Source organism: Scyliorhinus torazame, chromosome 20 (assembly GCF_047496885.1).
Source record: "Scyliorhinus torazame isolate Kashiwa2021f chromosome 20, sScyTor2.1, whole genome shotgun sequence".
NCBI lineage: Eukaryota > Metazoa > Chordata > Chondrichthyes > Carcharhiniformes > Scyliorhinidae > Scyliorhinus > Scyliorhinus torazame.
This window is the reverse complement of record NC_092726.1, coordinates 129738562-129750950: the sequence shown is the minus strand read 5'-3', so window position 1 is coordinate 129750950 and position 12389 is coordinate 129738562.

Genomic DNA, 12389 nt, shown 5'->3' with positions numbered 1-12389 from the left:
ACCTCCTCCCGTCTCATGGTTCTCAGCAGCAAACTGTCCTTTCTGGAGAAGCAGCGTTTCACTTCTGTGCCTTCAATTTGTTATCCTGTATTCGCTGCTGCCAATACCGTCTCCTCTACATTGGGGAGACTAAACGCAGACTGGGAGACTGCTTTGTGGAACACCTTCACTCAGCCCACAGCATGGCCCCAGCCTTCCTGTTGTGGCCATGTTAACTCAGCACCTTGCTCTCAGGCCCACATGTCTGTCCTTGGCCTGCTGCAAGAATGCAGTGAAGCCCAACGTAAGCTGGAGGAGCAACATCTCATCGTCCAGTTAGAATGTTACATCACGCAGGACGTAACTTTGATTTAAACAACTTTAGTCTGGGAACTTTCTCCTCCATCTTTCCGCTCTTGTTTTGGAATATTCCTTATTTTTTGTCGAATGCAATGAGTCCGAATCTGGAGAGAGTATATTCCGGCCACGTGAACCTTGGGGAATGTCCAATGATGGAGCGGGAATATTCCTGAGAAAAGCTTGGCAGGGATTGTTTTCAAACAGGGAGAGGATGGATTCCTGGGAACAGTAATGTTGGGATGTTCGAGACATGGCAATGGGGGATTCCTGGGAGTGGGTACTTTACGAATGACTGAACCTGGGAGGAGTGATCCCTCGGAATGTTATGGAGACTGGACAGACTCTATTGTGGACAGGCTGGGCTGTACGGTAGCACAGTGGTTGGCACAGTTGATTCACAGCTCCAGGGTCCCAGTTTCGATTCCCGGCTTGGGTCACTGTCTGTACGGAGTCTGCACTTTCTCCCCCGTGTCTGCGTGGGTTTCCTCCGGGTGCTCCGGTTAGCTCCCACAGTCCAAAGATGAGCAGGTTATGTTGATTCGCCAAGATAAATTTTGTTTAGTTTCCAAACAATTTAGATGGGGTCACTGGGTTATGGGGATGGGGTGGGCTGAATTGGTTTTCTCTTTCCAAGTGCCGGTGCAGACTCGATGGGCCGAATGGCCTCCTTTTGCACTGTACATTCTATATTTCGATTCCTCCCATGATTATGAAGTGGGAAGGTCCTGCATTTGTTTAATTTTTTCCATTGATCGTGGTGTATTCAAATAAACCAGGAGTGGGGTCCAACCCCATCAGAAATCCAGTCCAGGGAACGGTCCAATCCGGGGTATGGTCCAATAATTGAGCAGAGGTGACAATCTCTGGTATGCTTGTATCCGGTTTGGGAAACTTGGCCGGCCTGAGTGAATCCTGTAAATCAGACTAAATGAGAAAAATCACCTCCCCCAAAGGTCTCTGAATTATAAACATTTTCCTACCACTGCCATCAAACTGACAGGGCTGCAATTCACGCCCCCCCCCCCCCCCCATTCCCCATCTTTAACACTGGAGTTACATTTCCTACTTCCCTCTCTGCAATGTTAATCTCTGTGCCCACTCCTCTCCCAACACACCACCCACCCACTTTCCATTATATTGATGCTGACATGATGTCCTGGTTCAGAAGGGAGATTCATTATCCAGTAATTTCCCGCGTCTCTCCTTTCTCTCTCTGACAGTTAATATATTGGGAATTGTGATTCTGTGTCGGGAGAAGTGTGGTCTCTCTACCTGCACCACTCGCTACCTCGTGGCCATGGCAACGGCGGATCTGCTTTATATTATCTGCCAGCCCATACTGAACATGGTCAATGATTATTATTTCCCCTGGAATTTCCTGTCCCTCACCCCTGTGTGTAGTGTTAAGGGTGCCCTGATCGCTGCAGCGAGGAACTGTTCTGTCTGGTTCACCCTCACTTTCTCCTTTGATCGATTTGTGGCCATTCGCTGCCAGAAACTGAAAACTAAATATTGCACCGGGAAAACTGCGGCTGTGATTCTGTCCACAAGCGGCCTCCTGCTCTGTGTGAAAAACATCCCTGTGTACTTTATATATGAACCTAGCGCACTCATCGGAAATGTCCAGTGGTTCTGTTTGACAAAGAGGATATTTTTGACTGACGCCGGATGGGTTGGATATAACTGGTTTAATAAGATTTTAAATCCATTGATGCCATTCTTCTCAATCCTGTTGATCAACGCTCTGACAGTCAGGCACATTTTACTCACCAGTCGGGTCCGGAAGGCACTGAGGGCTCAGAGTCAGGGAGACAATCGCACTGACCCAGAGATGGAGAGCAGAAGGAAGTCAATGATTTTACTTTTTAGCATCTCCGGAGCTTTCATCCTCCTCTGGACCGTGTACGTTATTACATTTTTCTATTTGAAACTGAGTGGATTATATATAATCACCATTCCTCAATATAATTTACAACAAGTCGGATTCATGCTGCGGGATTTAAATTGCTGCACGAACACATTTATTTATGTGGTGACTCAGTCCAGGTTCAGGGAGCAGATCAAGATCGCGGTGAATTATACGGTTACATCAATTATTAAATTAATGAGGAAATGAAAATGACTGACAGCATCTCAGCCAATCAACTGCACCAGCCACTGACTGACAGTCTCTCAGCCAATCAGCTGTGGGGTGCGGGAAGGAGAACGGGCAGTGCTGGCTAAGGAGGAAAGCACATGCAGTACTGGCTGTGGGGAGCACTGGCAGTGCTGGCTGTGGGAGGGTGGGGAGCACTGGCCGTGTTGGCTGAGGGGGGGGCACTGGCAATGCTGGCTGTGTGGGGAGCACTGGCAGTGCTGGCTGTGGGAGCACTGACAGTGCTGGCTGTGGGGGGAACACTGGTAGTTCTGGATTTGGGGGTGGGGAGCACTGGTAGTGCTGGCTGTGAGGGAGAGATCGGTGGCTGTGGGAACACTAGCAGTGCTGGCTGCAGTGGGGAGAACCGGCAGTGCTGGCTGTGGGTTGAGCACTGGCAGTGCTAGGGGTGGGGGAGCACTGGTAGTGCTAGCTGTGTGGCGAACACGGGCAGTGCTGGCTGTGGGGAGCACTGACATTGCTGGGTGTGGTGGGAGCACTGGCAGTGCTGGCTCTGGGGGAAAACTGGCAGTGATGGGCGTAGGAGCCCTGGCAATGCTGGCTTTGGTGGGTGCACTGCCAGTGCTGTGTGTGGGGAGGCACTGGCAGTGCTGGGTGTGAGGGGGCACTGGCAGTGCTAGAAGTGGGGAGCCCTGGCAGTGCTGGCTGTGGGGAGCACCTGCTGTGCTGGCAGTGGGAGGGCGCACTAGCACTGCTGGCTGAGATGTCTGGGGGGAGCACAGGCAATGTGGGGGCACAGGCAGTGCTGTCTATGGGCAGCACAGGCTGTATGGGGAACACCTGCAGTGCTGGCTAAGCAGGAGCACTGGCAGTGCTGGATGTGGGGGAGCACGGGCAATGTTGAGTGTGGGAGAACTTGATGTGCTGGCAGCGGGGGGCACTGGCAGTGCTGGCTGTGGGAGTGGGGTGGAGCACTGTCAGTGCCGGGTGAGTGGGGAACACTGGCAGTGCTGGCTGTGGTGGGGAGCACTGGCAGTGCTTTATGTCGGGGGAGAGCACTGGAAGTGCTGGATGTGGGGGGGGAGAACTGGCAGTGCTGGCTTTGGGGAGCACTAGCGGTGCTGGCTGTTGGTGGAGCACTGGAGGTGTTGGATGTTGGGGAGCATTGGCAGTGCAGGCTGTGAGGGTAGTACTGGTAGTGCTGGCTGTGGATGGTGCACTGGTATTGCTGGCTCTGTGGAAGAGCACTGGCAGTGCTGGGTTTGTGGGGTGCACTGGCAGTGCTGGGTGTGAGGGGAACTGGCAGTGCTGGCCGTGGAAGCACTGACAGTGCTGGCTGTGGGGAGCACTGGCAGGGATGGCTTTGCGGGGTGCCCTGGCAGCGCTGGGTGTGGGAATGCACTGGAAGTGCTGGTTTTGGGAGCGGGAGTACTGGTAGTGCAGGCTGCGGGGGGGCATACTGGCAGTGCTGGGAGTTGAGGGAGCACTAGCAGTGCTGGATGTGGGGGGCATTGGCAGTTCTTGCAGTGGGGGGTGCACTGTCGATGTTGGCAGTGGGAGCACTGGCATTGCTGGCTGTGTGGGGAGCGCTGGCAGTGCTGGCTGTGGGTGCAAAACTGTCAGTGCTTGCTTTGGGGGGAACACTGGCAGTGCAAGCTGTGGATGGAGCACTGGCAGTGCTGGATGACGGGGAGCACAGGCAGTGCTGTGTGTGATGGTGCACTTGCTGTTGTGGCAGCGGGGGACAGTGGCAGTGCTGGCTGTGGGTGAGCTCTGTCAGTGCTGGCTGTGGGTGAGCTCTGTCAGTGCTGGCTGTGTGGGCTGCACTGGTAGTGCTGGGTGTGTGTGTGGGGGTGCATTGGCAGCGCTGGTTGCGAGGCGGTGGGAGAGCACTGGCAGTGTTGGCTGTGAGGCGAGCACTAGCAGAGCTGGCTGTAGGGGAGCACGGCAGTGCTAGGTGTGGGAGGGCACTGGCAGTGCTGGCTTTGGGGGAGCACTGGCTGTGCTGGCTGTGGGGGAGCACTTGCAGTGCTGGCTAAGGGATGCACTGGCAGTGCTGGATGTGGGGAGCACTGGCAATGCTGACTGTGGGGGGAACACTGCCAGTGCTGGCCGTGTGGATGGGGCTGGTGCACATGCTGTGCTGGCAGCGGGGGGCACTGTCAGTGCTGGCTGTGGGAGGGCACTGGCAGTGCTGGCTGTGGGGGGAGAACTGGAAATGCTTGCTGTGGTGGGAGCACTGGTAGTGCAGGATGAGGGGAGCACTGGCAGTGCTGGCTGTTGGGAGCACTGGCCGTTCTGGCTTTGGGGGGCACTGGCAGTGCCTTATGCCGGGGGGGGAGCACTGGAAGTGCTGGATGTGGGTGGGGGACTGGCACTGCTGGCTTTGGGAGCACTGGCAGTGATGGCTGTTGGCAATATGGAGGGTACTGGTAGTGCTGGCTGTGGGAGCACTGGCAGTGCTGGATGTGGGGGAGGGGCACTAGCGGTGCTGACTGTCGGGAAGAACACTTGCAGTGCTAGCTGTGGGGGCATTACTGGCAGTGCTAGCTGTGGATGGTGCACTGGTAGAGCTGGGTGTGGGGGTAGTACTGGCAGTGCAGGCTGTGGATGGTGCACTGCTAGAGCTGGGTGTGGGGAGCTTTGGCAGTGCTGGCTGCGGTGGCGATCACTGGCAGTTTTGGCTGTTTGGAGGGGCACTGGCAGTGCTGGCTTTGTGGTGTGCACTGGCAGTTCTGCGTGTGGGGGGCACTGGCAGTGCTGGCAGTGGGAAGCACTGGCAGTGCTGGCTGTGGAGAGCACTGGCAGGGCTGGCTTTGTGGGGTGCACTGGCAGTTCTGGGTGTGGGGATGCACTGGCAGTGCTGTTTCTGGGAAGGGGAGCATTGGTAGTGCAGGGTGCGGGGCGGGCACCCTGGCAGTGCTGGTTGTAAGAGAGCTCTAGCAGTGCTGGGTTTGGGAGGCATTGGCAGTGCTGGCAGTGGGGGGGTGCACTGTCAATGTTGGCAGTGGAGAGCACTGGCATTGCTGGCTGTGGGGAGAGCACTGATAATGTTGGGTGAGGGGTGAGCTCTGGCAATGCTGGCTGTGGTGGGAGTACTGGCCGTGCGGGCTGTGTGTGCAAAACTGGCAGTGCTTGCTTTGGAGGGAACGCTGGCAGTGCTAGCTGTGGATGGAGCACTGGCTGTGCTGGCTGACGGGGAGCACTGGCAGTGCTGTGTGTGATGGTGCACTGGCACTGCTGGCTGTGGGTGGGAGAGCACTGGTAGTGCAGGCTGCGGTGGTAGGGTGCACTGGCATTGCTGGATGTGGTGGGAGCACTAGCAGTGCTGGGTATAGGGGGCACTGGGAGAGCTGCAAGTAGTGGGTGCACTGTCAATGTTGGCAGTGGGCGGGAGTGCTGGCATTGATGGCTAAGGGGGAGCACAGGCAATGCTGGATGTGGGGGTAGAACTGACAATGCTGACTGTGGGGGGAACACTGCCAGTGCTGGCCGTGGGGGTGGCGGGGTGCACTTGCAGTGCTTGGTGACGGGGTGGAAACTGGCAGTGCTGGCACTGGGAAGAGCACTGGCAATGCTGGCTGTGGGTGACGTTTGTAGTCCTGGCTGTGGGTCGAGCACTGACAGTGCTGTCTGTGGGAGCACTGGCAGTGCTGTCTGTGTGGTGGAGCACTGACAGTGCTGGTTGTTGGTGGAGCACTGACAGTGCTGGATGTGGGAACACTGGCAGTGCTGGCTGTGTGGTGGAGCACTGACAGTGCTGGTTGTTGGTGGAGCACTGACAGTGCTGGATGTGGGAACACTGGCAGTGCTGGCTGTGTGGTGGAGCACTGACAGTGCTGGATGTGGGAACACTGGCAGTGCTGGCTGTGTGGTGGAGCACTGGCAGTGCTGGATGTGGGAGCACTGGCAGTGCTGGCTGTGTGGGGAGCAATGGCAGTGCTGATTTTGTGGGGTCTGAGGGGTGCACTGGCTGTGCTGGCAGCGGGGGCACTGCCAGTGCTGCTTGAAGGGGGAACTGGCAGTGCTGGCGGTGGGCGAACACTGGCAGTGCTGGCTGTGAGGAGGAGCACTAGCAGTGCTGGCTGTGGGAGTGGGCACTGTCCGTGTTGCTGTGCGACGGAGCAGTGACCGTGCTGGCTGAGGGGGAGCACTGGCAGTTCTAGCTGTGGGGGCGGAAGCATTAACAGTGCTGGATGTGTGTGAGAGCACTGGCAGTGCTAGCTGTGTGGGGGGAGCACTGGGAGCGCTGGCTGTGAGGGAGCACTGGCACTGGTGGCTGTTGGGGAGCACTGGGAGCGCTGGCTGTAGGGGAAATACTGGCAGTGCTGGCTGTGTGTTTGGAGCACTGGCAGTGCTGGCTGTTGGGGAGCACTGGCAGCGCTGGCTGTGGGGGGACTACTGACAGTGCTGTCTGTGTGGGAGCACTGGCTGTGCTGGCTGTGTGTGGAGCACTTACAGTGTTGGCTATGGGGAGCACTGGCAGTGCTGGCTGTTGGGAGCACTGGCGGCGCTGGCTGTGGGGGAGCACTGGCACTGCTGGCTGTGGGGGAGCACTGACAGTGCTGGCTGTGTGGTGGGAGCACCGAAAGTGCTGGCTGTGTGGGGGAGCACTGACAGTGCTGGCTGTGTGGGGAGAGAACTGACAGTGCTGGCTGTGTGTTGGGAGCACTGACAGTGCTGGCAGTGTGGGGGGGACCACTGACAGTGCTGGCTGTGTGCTGGGAGCACTGACAGTGCTGGCTGTGCGTTGGGAGCACTGACAGTGCTGCCTGTGTGTTGGGAGCACTGACAGTGCTGGCTCGGTGTTGGGAGCACTGACAGTGCAGGCTGTGGATGGGTGGAGAGCAATGACAGTGCTGGCTGTGTGGGGGGAGCACTGACAGTGATGGCTGTGTGGGGGAGCACTGACGGTGCTGGCTGTGTGGGGGGAGCACTGACAGTGCTGGCTGTATGGGGGAGCACTGACAGTGCTGGCTGTGTGGGGAGCACTGACAGTGCTGGCTGTGTGGGGAGCACTGACAGTGTTGGCTGTGTGGGAGGAGCACTGACAGTGCTGGCTGTGGGGGGTGGAGAGCACTGACAGTACTGGCTGTGTGAGGGGAGCACTGACAGTGCGGGCTGTGTGGGGTGAGCACTGACGGTGCTGGCTGTGTGGGGGAGCACTGACAGTGCTGGTTGTGTGGGGTGAGCACTGACAGTGCTGGCTGTGTGGGGAGCACTGGCAGCGCTGGCTGTGTGGTGGGAGCACTGACGGTGTTAGCTGTGTGGTGGGAGCACTGACAGTGCTGGCTGTGTGTGGGAGCACTGCCAATGCTGGCTGTGTGGTGGGAGCACAGACAGTGCTGGCTGTGTGGGGGGAGCACTGACAGTGCTGGCTGTGTGGTGGGAGCACTGACAGTGCTGGCTGTGTGGGAGCACTGACAGTGCTGGCTGTGGGGGAGCACTGACAGTGCAGGCTGTGGGGGGGAGAACTGACAGTGCTGGCTGTGTGGTGGGAGCACTGATAGTGCTGGCTGTGGGGAGCACTGACAGTGTTGGCTGTGGGGGGAGAACTGACAGTGCTGGCTGTGTGGTGGGAACACTGACAGTGATGGCTGTGTGGGGGGGAGCACTGACAGTGCTGGCTGTGTGGGGGAGCACTGACAGTGCTGTCTCTGTGGTGGGAACACTGACAGTGCTGGCTGTGTGTGGGGAGCACTGACAGTGCTGGCTGTGTGGGGGAGCACTGACAGTACTGGCTGTGTGGGGGAGCACTGACAGTGCTGGCTGTGTGGGGGAGCACTGACAGTGCTGGCTGTGTGGGGAGCACTGACATGTGCTGGTTTTTGATGGAGCACTGACAGTGCTGGATGTGGGAACACTGGCAGTGCTGGCTGTGTGGTGGAGCACTGGCATTGCTGGATGTGGGAGCACTGGCAGTGCTGGCTGTGTGGGGAGCCATGGCAGTGCTGATTTTGTGGGGTCTGAGGGGTGCACTGGCTGTGCTGGCAGCGGGGGCACTGCCAGTGCTGCTTGAAGGTGGAACTGGCAGTGCTGGCGGTGGGCGAACACTGGCAGTGCTGGCTGTGAGGAGGAGCACTAGCAGTGCTGGCTGTGAGAGTGGGCACTGTCAGTGTTGCTGTGCGACGGAGCAGTGACCGTGCTGGCTGAGGGGGAGCACTGGCAGTTCTCGCTGTGGGGGCGGGAGCATTGACAGTGCTGGATGTGTGTGAGAGCACTGGCAGTGCTAGCTGTGTGGGGGAGCACTGACAGTGCTGGTTGTGTGGGGGGAGCACTGGGAGCGCTGGCTGTGAGGGAGCACTGGCACTGGTGGCTGTTGGGGAGCACTGGGAGCGCTGGCTGTAGGGGAAATACTGGCAGTGCTGGCTGTGTGTTTGGAGCACTGGCAGTGCTGGTTGTTGGGGAGCACTGGCAGCGCTGGCTGTGGGGGGACTACTGACAGTGCTGGCTGTGTGTGGAGCACTTACAGTGTTGGCTATGGGGAGCACTGGCAGTGCTGGCTGTTGGGAGCACTGGCGGCGCTGGCTGTGGGGGAGCACTGGCACTGCTGGCTGTGGGGGCGCACAGTGCTGGCTGTGTGGGGGGAGCACTGACAGTGCTGGCTGTGTGTTGGGAGCACTGACAGTGCTGCCTATGTGTTGGAAGCACTGACAGTGCTGGCTCGGTGTTGGGAGCACTGACAGTGCTGGCTGTGGATGGGTGGAGAGCACTGACGGTGCTAGCTGTGTGGGGGGAGCACTGACAGTACTGGCTGTGTGGGGAGCACTGACAGTGCTGGCTGTGTGTTGGGAGCACTGACAGTGCTGGCTGTGTGGGGGAGCACTGACAGTGCTGTCTATGTGTTGGGAGCACTGACAGTGCTGGCTGTGTGGGGGTGCACTGACAGTGCTGGCTGTGTGGGGAGCACTGACAGTGCTGGCTGTGTGGGAGGAGCACTGACAGTGCTGGCTGTGGGGGTGGAGAGCACTGACAGTACTGGCTGTGTGAGGGGAGCACTGACAGTGCGGGCTGTGTGGGGTGAGCACTGACAGTGCTGGCTGTGTGGTGGGAGCACTGACAGTGCTGGTTGTGTGGGGGGAGCACTGACAGTGCGGGCTGTGTGGGGTGAGTACTGACGGTGCTGGCTGTGTGGTGGGAGCACTGACAGTGCTGGCTGCGTGGGGGGAGCACTGACAGTGCTGGCTGTGTGGGGAGCACTGACAGTGCTGGCTGTGTTGGGGGGGGGGCACCGTTTTCTTGCAGGACAGTCCGGCAATCTCACTATCAGCCGATTGACCCTCCGCTGCGCTCCCTCTCTGGCAATTATATCCTTTCTAAGTTAAGGAGACAGAAACGGTGCACAGTACTCCATGTGTGGTCTCACCAAGGCCCAGTATAACTGCAGTAAGACATCTCCCATTCTGAACTCAAATCCCTCTTGCAATGAAGGCCAACATATCTTTGGACTTCTTAACTGCTTGTTGCTCCCCCCTCTCCACTTTCACTGACTGGTGTACAAGGTCACCCAGATCCGTCAGTACCTCCGCATATCCCAACAAATCACTGTTTTAATGTCACTCTTTCCTTCAATGTATTTTACACCAACGTGTACAACTGTCAAAAATGTCACAATGTGTGTGGCACATGGCACAGTGGTTAGCACTGCTGCCTCCGGCGCTGAGGACACAGGGTCGATCCGTGCTGTGCTAACATAAAATGTCCACCGTGAATCCAGCAGAGGGCACTAGTCCAGAGCTGCTGATTGGCCGTTGCAAGGGAAATTTGCATACGTCCGTGTGCTCACACTAACTTGGAGGTGGTTTGTGGAGGAGCTGTTGTTTAGTGACAGTTAAACCCGAAACAATTCTTCAGTGTTTCCCTCCCTATCCCCTCCTCTAACCAAAAACAAACAACCGCTGTAAGGACCAAGAGGAAGGCTCGAGGGCAGGTATAAGTGGAAAGCTGAACCGTGATGTCACAGCCTGCAGGTAAGGGATTGGCTGGTGACTGGTAAGTAGATTTTATTTCATTTTCCCTCAGGTGTTATCGTGCGGGGTGCAGAGGTTGCTGAGTGAGTGCTTGCTGAGAAGGGGAGTGAATAACAGGTAAGCTCTTTCTTTCTTTGTTTTAATCTAGAGGGGATGGCAGGGAAGGCAGTGCAATGTTCCTCCTGCAGAATGTTTGAGGTGAGGGACGCCGTCAGTGTCCCTGCTGATTTCACCTGTGGGAAGTGCACCCATCTCCAGTTCCTCAGAAACCGCGTTAGGGAACTGGAGCTGGAGCTGGATGAACTTCGGATCATTCTGGAGGCAGAGGTGGTCATAGATAGAAGGTTCAGGGATGCAGTTACTCCGAAGAATAAAGATAGATGGGTGACGGTGAGAGGGGCTGGGAGGAAGCAGTCAGTACAGGGATCCCCTGTGGCCGTTCCCCTTAGTAACAAGTATACCGCTTTGGATACTGCTGGGTACGACGATTTACCAGGGTTAAGCCATGGGGTACAGGTCTCTGGCACAGAGTCTGTCCCTGTTGCTCAGAAGGGAAGGGGGAGAGGAGTAGAGCATTAGTCATTGGAGACTCCATAGTTAGGGGGCTAGATAGGAGATTCTGTGGGAACGAGAGAGTCTCGCGGTTGGTGTGTTGCCTCCCAGGTGCCAGGGTGCGTGATGTCTCGGATCGTGTTTTGGGGATCCTTAAGGGGGAGGGGGAGCAGCCCCAAGACGTGGTTCACATAGGTACCAACGACATAGGTAGGAAAAGGGATAGGGATGTAAGGCAGGAATTCAGGGAGCTAGGGTGGAAACTTAGATCTACGACAAACAGAGTTATTATCACTGGGTTGTTACCCGTGCCACGTGACAGCGAGACGAGGAATAGGGACAGAGAGGAGTTGAACACGTGGCTACAGGGATGGTGCATGAGGGAGGGTTTCGGATTTCTGGATAATTAGGGCTCATTCTGGGGTCGGTGGGACCTGTACAAACGGGATGGTCTGCACCTGGACCAGAGGGTTACCAATATTCAGAAGGTAAATTTGCTAATGCTCTTCGGGAGGGTTTAAACTAGTTCAGCAGGGGCTTGGGAACCTGTATTGTAGCTCCAGTATACATGAGGTTGAGAGTAGTGAGGCCATGAGTAAGGTTTCAAAGTTGCAGGTGTGTACCGGCAGGCAGGAAGGTGGTTTAAAGTGTGTCGTCTTCAATGCCAGGAGCATCCAGAATAAGGTGGGTGAACTTGCGGCATGGGTTGTAACCTGGGACTTCGAGGTTGTGGCCATTTCGGAGACATGGATAGAGAAGGGACAGGAATGGTTGTTGCAGGTGCCGGGATTTAGATATTTCAGTAAGCTCAGGGAAGGTGGTAAAAGAGGGGGAGGGGTGGCATTGTTAGTCAAGGACAGTATTACGGTGGCAGAAAGGACGTTTGATGAGGACTCGTCTACTGAGGTAGTATGGGCTGAGGTTAGAAACAGGAAATGAGAGGTCACCCTGTTAGGGGGTTCTATAGGCCTAAGTTCCAGAGATGTAGAGGAGAGGATTGCAAAGATAATTCTGGATAGGAGCGAAAGCAACAGGGTCGTTGTTATGGGGGAACTTTAACTTTCCAAATATTGACTGGAAACGCTATTGTTCGAGTACATTAGATGGGTCCGTTTTTGTCCAATGTGTGCAGGAGGGTTTCCTGACACAGTATGTAGATAGGCCAACGAGAGGCGAGGCCATGTTGGATTTGGTACTGGGTAATGAACCAGGACAGGTGTTAGTTTTGGAGGTAGGTGAGCACTTTGGTGATAGTGACCACAATTCGATTACGTTTACTTTAGTGATGGAAAGGGATAAGTATATACCGCAGGGCAAGAGTTATATCTGGGGAATGGCAATTATGATGCGATGAGGCAAGACTTAGGATACATCGGATGGAGAGGAAAACTGGAGGGGATGGGCACAATGGAAATGTGGAGCGTGTTCAAGGA